The 10,245-nt window shown below is 30.5% G+C and overlaps 1 long non-coding RNA gene across 1 annotated transcript; it reads left to right on the top strand.

The window, feature by feature from the left end:
- Positions 1 to 808: 808 nt before the first annotated feature.
- On the top strand, positions 809 to 4,320 carry LOC143043182 (uncharacterized). The gene is made up of 3 exons (XR_012968245.1): positions 809 to 940; positions 1,497 to 1,741; positions 3,496 to 4,320. It is a non-coding gene; the product is annotated as an uncharacterized LOC143043182 (long non-coding RNA).
- Positions 4,321 to 10,245: the final 5,925 nt, after the last annotated feature.

Raw genomic sequence — 10,245 nt, 5'->3', positions numbered from 1 at the left:
TATTTTTCTTATTTGTATTTCTTCGTCGAAGATAATTATATGTTGAACATTATAAACACGATTCAATTGTTCTTGATATCAAGATTGTCAAGAATGAAAAGTGAATGATAAATTATTACGTGTATGTGGCTCCTAAAACAACAAATGTTGCCATATCATCATTTATATATTTTAAAGACATAAAATATGATACTCTCTATTTCTGTTTTTATCAAATTCGTAAAAAGATCTTTGTTCCCACAAATATTCGACTAACACTATTTTCGTGTAAGGAATTTCTTTTCAAAAGGCTGTCTGATTACATTGTATGTGACAATTGGTGCAGTTTTGTCTAAGTTTCCGAGAAAATACGGGAATTTTAGACCAAAAGCAAAAAGCCGTAATGTTGAAAATCTATCAATCGCATGTTTAAGAGTGACAAACGTATCTGTTTTGTTAACATATATATAGATGTTGTTATTTGTACAATTTATAATGCATCGTTATATTTAACACAAAAATACCAAAAGCAGACCTTCTCAATCTTCTCTTTGCTAATTAAAATATGTAGGTCGTTTAATCCAAAAAAAAAACATTTTATTTTTTTCTTAAATATACAGTTTAATTAATTTACTTTATACATTTTAATGAAAAACATGTCGGGTCGGATTAAACATTTTGACACATGGGAGTTCCACCGACTGTTAAATACTAAACAAGTAAAGATTCGCGTTTGATTCAATAATTATACTGTACCATTTATTTATGTATTGTTCATCAAAATATATATATGAAAACGTGTTGTAGGCTCTGTTTGTAACTTTACTGTACTCGTTGGTCCGTTTAATTGGGAAAATGGGCGTCATAAGTGTATAAGTGCAGGAATGGATTATGCCATCATCACAAGTTCTGCTGAACAAACGGAAGTTGAAACTGTTCTAAAAAATCACCAACTACTAAGGTAAGCAAACATTGTTATCTTACTGAAACATGCCAAAATTGGATTAAAAAAGAGGCGAAAGATACCAGAGAAATTCGATTTCAAAAAGGTCGAAATTAACTAACAACTCACTAGCAGAAATACAAAAAGATCAAATATATAAACACCATTATCATGATTATACAAGACATAAGTTTAAGAGAAAAAAGAAACGAAAGGCTTTATAAATATCATTTCTACAATGTGCTAAATAGATAAACAAATGAATGCACAAAAAGATCTTTGAAATTTGAGTTAGTCAGAACTTTAACCACTATAATGAAATGGACATCCTCACGAAACAGTATAAATTATTTGTATGTTTCTTCATTTATGAAGCATTACGATTATTGACCCATACTATGAGACTTTATTTTAGAGTGAAACATTTCAAGACAGTTCTTGTTCATCTACGGTTTTCGAAAAAGCCAATAATTTACCTCAGAAACAGATATTGTTCTTTGGCATGTTCTAGAACTACGAAAGTGTAACTGTCTTTCTTTTATCTATGCCTACTAATTATGTTTTGATTTTATAGTGATGACGTATGGATAGGTTTGAAATGGAATGTACCAAATCAAACCTTCTACTGGGTTAATAATGCTTCTTTAGATCTCGGTGCATATGAATATTGGGATAACAGCAGAGACGAGCCAGACTGCATGGATATTAGATGTCCGTCATGGGCGAATCAAAACTGTGTTCGTATTCGTAGGCTTGATTGGGTTTGGAAAACCATTACGTGTGATATCGGCTATGCTGTCCTTTGTCAAAGATGCTTAAGTAAGTACAAACATACAAAAAGTACTTCTTCAACATATTGTGTTTTCATGTCTATTCTTTTACTATCATTCTGAGAATCATCAATTCAATCATTGTGACCTCATAAAAATAAATTGTTCAAATAAAAATTGGAAGTCTTTCAACATTGAAAGATATATATTCACAAACTAATTCAGTTTCCTAATTCTGATTTGTATTAGCGACCTCACAGCCTTAACTCATTCGGAAAGAATACATACGTGTTTTTTTTTTCTTTCTTGCGAGTAATCCTTGCCTTATCCTCGCCTGAATTTGGGTTACACATTTTGCAGATAAGTGTTATTGATTGTGTTTAGGTCACCAGTACAAACGTGGACCGACGTACAATTTTGTAATATATATGAATGGGAAACTAACTAGTGTTTGTAATTAAAATTTCAGTTGCGATTGTTTTTTCATTGCGAAATTTTTTGAAAAGTCTGTGTTTTGCAATATCCGAAATTATAGCAGTAAGTTTGTATTTGAATTGGGGTTTGTAACAGTTGTTTCATAGCATAAGTTGTACAGGAAAGAAGTTTTAGAAAGGGTTATGAATACGTCTTCCTGCCAATGTAATTAATACCTTTTCACGCATGGCTGCAGGTCATTGACATCACGAAGATTATACGATGTATAATGAGGATGACTATGACTGCGTCTACTTCAAGGATTTTTATTGACACGTTAGAATATTCAACGAGCTACAGAAAACACTCAATATGACACATATACCATCATTTTGTTATCATTGCATAAATATGGTGTTTATAATTCTGGAATCATGTTGTCTTCTTTTTTGTCTACATAAAGGGGTTGCAAGATGAGAGTTGTTAGTACTTTGACATTTGAACTTATATAGAATGAAAAAAATGATCTGGTTGATTAAAATGCTGGAAAACAATGTCACTTGCATTGTTGTTACAGTTAAATATATGGCCTCACACTCGTTTAATTTGCCTTCCGTTCATCTAACCGACACATACCAATCTGTTATTGAATATCACCTCCGGACTCAGATGTAAGGTTAGCATATGTCAGTTGAAATATATGATTTACATGAAGAAGTGCAATAGCGGCCTCTTCCGGTTTATCTAAATAATTTTCGGTTGAGATTTTTCAGTAATACATGTAATCAACTAACTATTGAATAATTACAGGGACAATAACTCCTATAAAATGTCATTCAGTGGAATTGGTTCAGACCAATTGCATCATTTCTTTATCAGAATAAAGACATTATCTTGCTGTAGTTAAAATTAAAAATTATTGCATGCATATGCCACTCGATCGCATCGGTTTTAATCAGGCACAAATTCCTGAGAATGGAACTAACAATTAAGAAACATGATCATTTTTGGTTATAGAGGAGTTACAATAACACGAAACAGTTTTGTGTAAATTGCTCTTAAATCTTTCACAAGCGCATTAACTGTTCGATACAATACCAAACACTTATAAGTGTGATCTTGCGAAACCCCTTAAAACCACAAAAAATGAGTAACGCAGAAGAAGATAAAACAACTCGAAAATCAACAGTAAGATGTCTATCCACAATAAAGTAGAAAATATAATAAAATTCCATATCATGTTCTGACATAATGAACACTTTACCGATTTCAACAGGTAAACACGTAATAGTTGAACATAATATGGACACTATGAGTGTAGTAGTTTAAGATAATGATAGAAAAAAACCTGTTTTGAATATATTTAAGATTATACTTTTGTATCTTCAGTCGACAAGGGATTACCAACTACATTGTTAAATCAACCAACAGAAGAACACGATGCTACTGACGAGGATTTGAAATTAGAAACAACAACCGTTGCGGTACCAGTTAAGAATTTTAATTTGGAAGCGTCAAGCGTAACTGCAAAGAGTTCATTGTTTACTCCAGGAACCTATGAGTGTGAAACTTTGTGCTTGCATCAATGTGGATGTAATTGTTCAACACCGGCAGCTACCACACACAAACCTAACACTTTCACCGGATATACTTTAGATAAAACAAGGCTATCGTCGTATATTAGAAGAAAGACCAGCGCTTCAGACCCAAGAAAGTCATCATTTTACATTGGATGTGTGGGTTTTACAATTCTTGTCTTGTCTATTTTCTTCATAACTGTTCTCGATTTTTTACCAAGTGGCTAATTATTTGTAGACAAATAAATTGACCAAAGATAAAGGAGAACTACAGAAACACTGAACAAACAATTAGCTGATTACAAAATGTATTACCACAGAATAGTGTATTAATAAAAAACATCACTATAAATTCATTTTTTTAAATATAAAATATGTTTAACATTAAAATTGTTTTGAACAATCCGACAATAATGAAATTATTTGCATTCCTATACCCGTTACCCCATAATTTGATTGCCAAATTTATTTTAAATCAGAAAACAAATTTTGGGATGAAGTTTCAAAAACTATGTTAAAACTCAGACGTCCATCTCATTTTTAAGAAGTTATCTTTTTGGCATAACGAACTTATTAAAATTGATAACGTCAGCTTTTACTATAAACAGTGGGCATAACATTGGGTATGGACTGTAAATCACAGGTTAGCTGAACATGGAAAAGCAATTAATATATAAAAAGTTTGAAATTATGTATAATTTCAAACCCATGTATCTATAGTTTTATTGACTTATATAAGAACAAAAAAGTGGATACGAGCCATTGAAATCAACACTGAAAGAGTAAAAAACATCAAGCTATTATACCTTTTAACATCAATATTTTCTTCAAGTTCGAAAAGAGCTAAAAGAACATGTATACTTTTTTAAATCAAGGGACTTTATCTGTTTTGAAGTAGAAAAAATGGGAAGGTATTCTTAATAAAATTGTAGAAAAATTGGTAAACAATACACGTGTGTGTTTCCAAGATTTCCAAAAACACTTGGTTTTGTTGGTTTCAATATAGAATTATTCATATTGAAATTCCACTTAATTTGAGAATTTTCATTTTTGGCCTCTTTCAAAATTATAAACTGATTTTTAATAAAACTAAAGTTATCTTACTTGCAAAGTATTTTATTTACAGATGCAAGATATCAAACCTCATATAAATGGTCTTTAAATTACATAAACGAAAATTTGATTTTAGAGTAACATATTTCTTCAAAATATTTAGGTGTGGAAGAACACAACTTCTACTGGAACCCCTGTCCTATGGTCATTAATTAAATTCAAATGAGGTAAATGTATATACATGTGTGTATATGAGTATTTGAAATTATTTGTATACTGTTATACCATATGCATACTCATATATTTCTTGCACTATTATTACTATATGATGGAATATGTTATTTACTATACTTAATCCATAGATGTCATAGTGTTAGGCCGTAGAATGCTTATTATGTATATTTATTTCACTTGCGTGATTACTTTGCCACAAGACAAATATCTGTAAATTCATTTAGAAAACAAAAAAATTATAATATATATATATATATATATATATTATTGGCTTAATAAAACAAGTGATATAATTTTCGAAATAATTCTAGTATTTATTCTCATATTCTGTAGTCAACTATACATCACTGTCAACATAGTTACATATATGTTCGTAATTTTAGTTTAAAATATTACTGAATTAATACAGATGATGTTGGGTATTAAAACAGAATATCAAAATATATTCATGAAGATGGTTGGTTTTCGAATGTAATGGTGATGACATGGCGGTCCATGCGTATAGTCAATGTCGTTTTACGCAAAAATTGTCAAAATATTGCGACTAACGGATTATGGGCTATGCAACACACCTCTTCAGAATTCGAAGCAAATATATCAATCACTTGTCCAATCACAACATTGTTTTGTACAACAATGTATAGGCGTGTAAGGTCAGATCACGATGTTTTATTTATTTGTAAATCACAATATAACATTTACAAATTATATTTAACTCGACAAATAATTTTACAAAAAAATCCTTTTGGAGTTTTAGATATATATAAGAAAAAAGCGTTTATTCTTGATCAAATTTGTTTTATTTGTAAAATACATAATATACTTGTTTTTTATACGGAATACTTGTTTTAATACTATTATGTGCAGTGTGAATTTGATTTATTAAGACAAAAAGTGTCAATGCAAATTGCTTCGTTATTTGTAAATTTCATCATAATTAATATTTTTTTATGATTTGAATTACAATAGAATTCTTACTAGAACACATATGTATTTGTAAATATTGTTGTAGTTTTCGGGACATCATTTGGGGAATAATTAATGTGCACTATATTTTCGTGTCTGGTTTGACTATTATCATTAAATATGTAAATACGTTTGTATACAGTGCAACTCATAAGTTATTACGATTTTGTTCATCTAAGGCTATATTATTGTAATAATGTACAATTGCTTTGTAGAGTAGTCCTAAACTTTTACGCCTGTCATATATAAAAGAAAATTTGGTATGTTTGCCAATGAAACAACTCTCCACAAGAGACCAAAATTACACAGAAATTAACAACTATACGTCACCATACGGCCTTCAACAATGAGCAAAATCCATACCGCATAGTTCAGTTTGAGCTTCAAAATGAAACTTTGAGATATAACATGATTTTTTTTCTTTTCCAAATCAAAATAAAGTAAATTATCTCTGCTGATGTATGTCTCTTTTATTTATTTTTTTGTAACCTGCAATTTACTATTTAGTAAGATGCAAGGATATTATTTACAACTGACATTTTAATGGCTTTTATTGTTGTTTAATGGCATGAGAATGGAACTATTTCGGTTAATGTCAAATAATGTTTTACCAAACCAATATATGGATCTGAATATGAATATTTAGGTGAACTAAGAACGTAAAATGTATTTCCTTCATTCGGGACTTAGATGGCATTGCATTCAGACTGTGTTGCTAGAGAAACAAAAAGTAAAGAAATACGAGTGTATTAAAAAATGAAGCACACATATATGACACATCATAACCAAGTGATCCAGATGAACTAACACAATAATTAATTCGTCTAGTTAAACAAAGACTTGAATAACGAAGAACGTGATTACTGTGTATACACCGGTCCAAATAGTAAAAGCCGTTTGTCTATAATTACTATATCGAAAACAATAACTCACAAGGTTCTATTGTTTGTATAGGAACATATATAAACAATACCTCACAAGCTCCCTAAAGTCTATATATAAGATTGTCATGTTGTAATTGTGTTGTGTAAAGTAACAAATTTTGTATGTGGTTTAATGTTGTAATTGAAAGCGTATAACTATGTCCTAATCGGAAAGAATTTACATGTATGATGTTATTTTAATAAAATATCTATAAACACTTCTAATGCTTTTATGTTTCCAGTCTTGGCTATTTCTCCCTTGTATATAAACAAGACATTGTTGTAATAAAAAAGTATATCTCGTGCTGTAACACGAGGTTAGATGTTGAGTGCTGACAAACAAAATTGTGGTGTGTTAATTGCTGTTGCAAGTACACGCTCAAAAACGTTTTTAACCTCGAAATATTCTAAATCTTCAATTGAGAAAGGAAATGGGGAATGTGTCAAAGCGACAACAACCTGACCACAGAGACAACAGCCTGCCTATATAAAGTTAGGATCCTGTAAAGCAGTGGTAGGCATGTGTTGCTGTGTAATAAATTTGCCTTCGGTTTGTTGTACAAAAAAAATGTATTACTTTAACATGTTAATTCAGCAGTTGAATCTTTCTCCTTAGAACTATTATTGAACGCATTTTTATTCTGATACTTTTCTACAATGTTAAAGTTATGCACATTATTAGTTCACTTTCATATTTAGTTGCTAGCACCTATTTATTTTAATCTCTTGTGTAACGTTGTCTCATTAGCAACCATACAACGACATCACATCTCCAAATCTTCATATCAACATTATTTGATTTCAACCAGTCTACGATCTACATGTACGAGTACATTACTATTACATCACTATTTCAAGTTAAGTGTCAATATAAAAAAGAAGATGTGGTATGTTTGCCAATGAGACAACTATCCACAAAAGACCAAAATGACACATACCTTATCAACTATAGGTCACCGTACGGCCTTCAACAATGAGCAAAGCCTATACAGCATAGGCAACTATAATAGGCCCCGATAAGATAATGTAAAACAATTCAAACGAGAAAACTAACGGCCTTATTTATGTAAAAAAATTTAACGAAAAACAAATAAGTAACAAATCATGTCCAAAAGTCAAATGAAAACCACCTAATGAAAAACATGTAACTGTGACTTTCAACCATCTGTAAAACATATCAACTAAATATTCTGCAAAAAAACAAAATAAGTCTATATAATACACAAATTATTAAGTGTATTTTGTGAGTTTTAAATTCTTAGTCAATATATTGGGATCCGTCTATAAAAGCAGTCAGTATTTACCTAAAAAAAATAGGTCTAAAAAGTACTGTTCTTTTCTGGCACATGGTATGCATGCTTCACGAATGGAATTAAGATATGATCATGATGATGAAAAGTTAAGTGTATGTAGTATCAAAAACCTCACTCTACATCGAGGAACAAATGATTAGCATGACTGTTCAATTTTCTTATTGACAACATATTGGTTGATTTTAGAGGTAGACATTTTTTACTAAATGCGCGCCTCTAGATCTCCTTTTTTGTCGACTTTTTCTTATTCTCATATGAGAACATTCAGATAAATAATGTTGTTCTTTCCATATGGAATTAAACTTTTCTAATTGGACTCTATAAGTCTAACTTCAAGAACTAGAAATTAAAGAAACAACCAATACGGATTCCTTTTCTTTATCTTAAAACTAATACATTGAATCTGACACTTCAAGCAGTCATATCAGAACCTTGACAGCCGAGAAGGATTTTATTTAAAACAAATAAATATCCCTCATCTAAGCAGCAATTAGCATTCTTCCTTTGCATATGACATCTACATTTGCAAACTCATTCGGTGTTCAAATGGTTGCGGCTGCTTCGCAGATTTATTTTATAAAACCTATCAAGTACCCGAGCAAAACAACGACGAACCAGGGTAACCGTTATGTCAAAGCATGTCTCATCTTTTTCTAAAAAGAGACTTTCATCGGAAGATCCCCAGATTTTGTCCGTAAATATTCCGTATTCACTTCACACATAATAAATGATAAACTTTATGTATTGGTTCCAGGTAATGACGTGTCATCATAAAGTGTTCTGTTAAGTTGTCTGTGTTTTTTTAACCATTACTGTTCTGACCATTTTGGGTATTATCCTTTTGGCGTGATTCGATATTTATACGTATACAAATGTAGATTCTGTTTATTGAAATATAAAGCGTTACTATAGACACAAGCATAGCGAACGAGTTGGAAAAAGATAAGCCATAAGGATGGGTAAATGAATAGCATGGATACGAAATGTTCAAAACATAGGGCTGTGCGTCATATTATGAACTTGTATGCGCACCGAACTTACACACATACTGTTTTACCCCTTCCATTACTTTAAGTATTACTGAGAAATTAATTTTAGTGTCCCCATTTGCATTTATATTCGTAACACTCTTTCTTCATTATGAGGTTCTATCTAAGAACCAGAAGGTACACAAAACGAAATGTCTTAGAATTTAAAATTCTCCCAAAAAAGGGAAGTTGTTTTTGATAGAGCTATATTTACATACTGCAACCTTAAATAATCAAGAGTTTTTATTATTTCAACATAAAACGGACTAATGGCATTTTATGGCGATTGTATAATTTATATATATACGTTTCAGTATGTAATAAACTCGAAAATTAGAATTTGAGTCAAGTCGGTGGACATGAATTTGACAGTTAACGCCCTATTAATATAGCATCCCACGGAAAACTAGAATTGAGATGGACTCACACAATGTTTCATCTTCTTCAGTTCATTCCTTTTAAATTAATTTAGCTGGCTGCATGTTTCATGCATACATGAGATAAATTATTTCTTAATTAGAACATAGTTATCGAATATTTTGCCTAACAGTGCATTGGTACCATTTGCTATTTCTGTCCTCAATAAAGGGGTGAGATTTGAACTAGAAAGAGAAAACAACACATGTGATTATAGTGGTTATGCTAGATCTAACCTATCATGTTAAGAAAATAATATTTCATTCATAAGTTAAATAACGATTCCTTATGGACGTCAATAGAACAAGCTTTCAAATTGTTTTTTTTAATCATCGCCCAGAACAAAAATGCAAAACAAATTTTGTGTCAATGATTCTATATTCAGCTAGGAATTTATACTGTGATAAATTATATATAACAAGAAGTATAGTGATAAATACCTTTTATTTATTGATGTTCTAATTATTTATAAGAATATATTATTACTTATAGAATTAACGTAGAACATATAATATTGAATAATACGATGAATAGTTCAATATTTGTGGACAAATAGAAAAACACAAACCATCATTAATCTATTGTTATGTGGATCATAAATTAAATTTAACTTCGAATAAAGATTGCT

The sequence above is a fragment of the Mytilus galloprovincialis genome, chromosome 8, assembly GCF_965363235.1.
Source record: "Mytilus galloprovincialis chromosome 8, xbMytGall1.hap1.1, whole genome shotgun sequence".
Taxonomy (NCBI): Eukaryota; Metazoa; Mollusca; class Bivalvia; order Mytilida; family Mytilidae; genus Mytilus; species Mytilus galloprovincialis.
The sequence above is the reverse complement of the archived record's forward strand: the minus strand, read 5'-3'. Positions and strand labels throughout refer to the sequence as shown.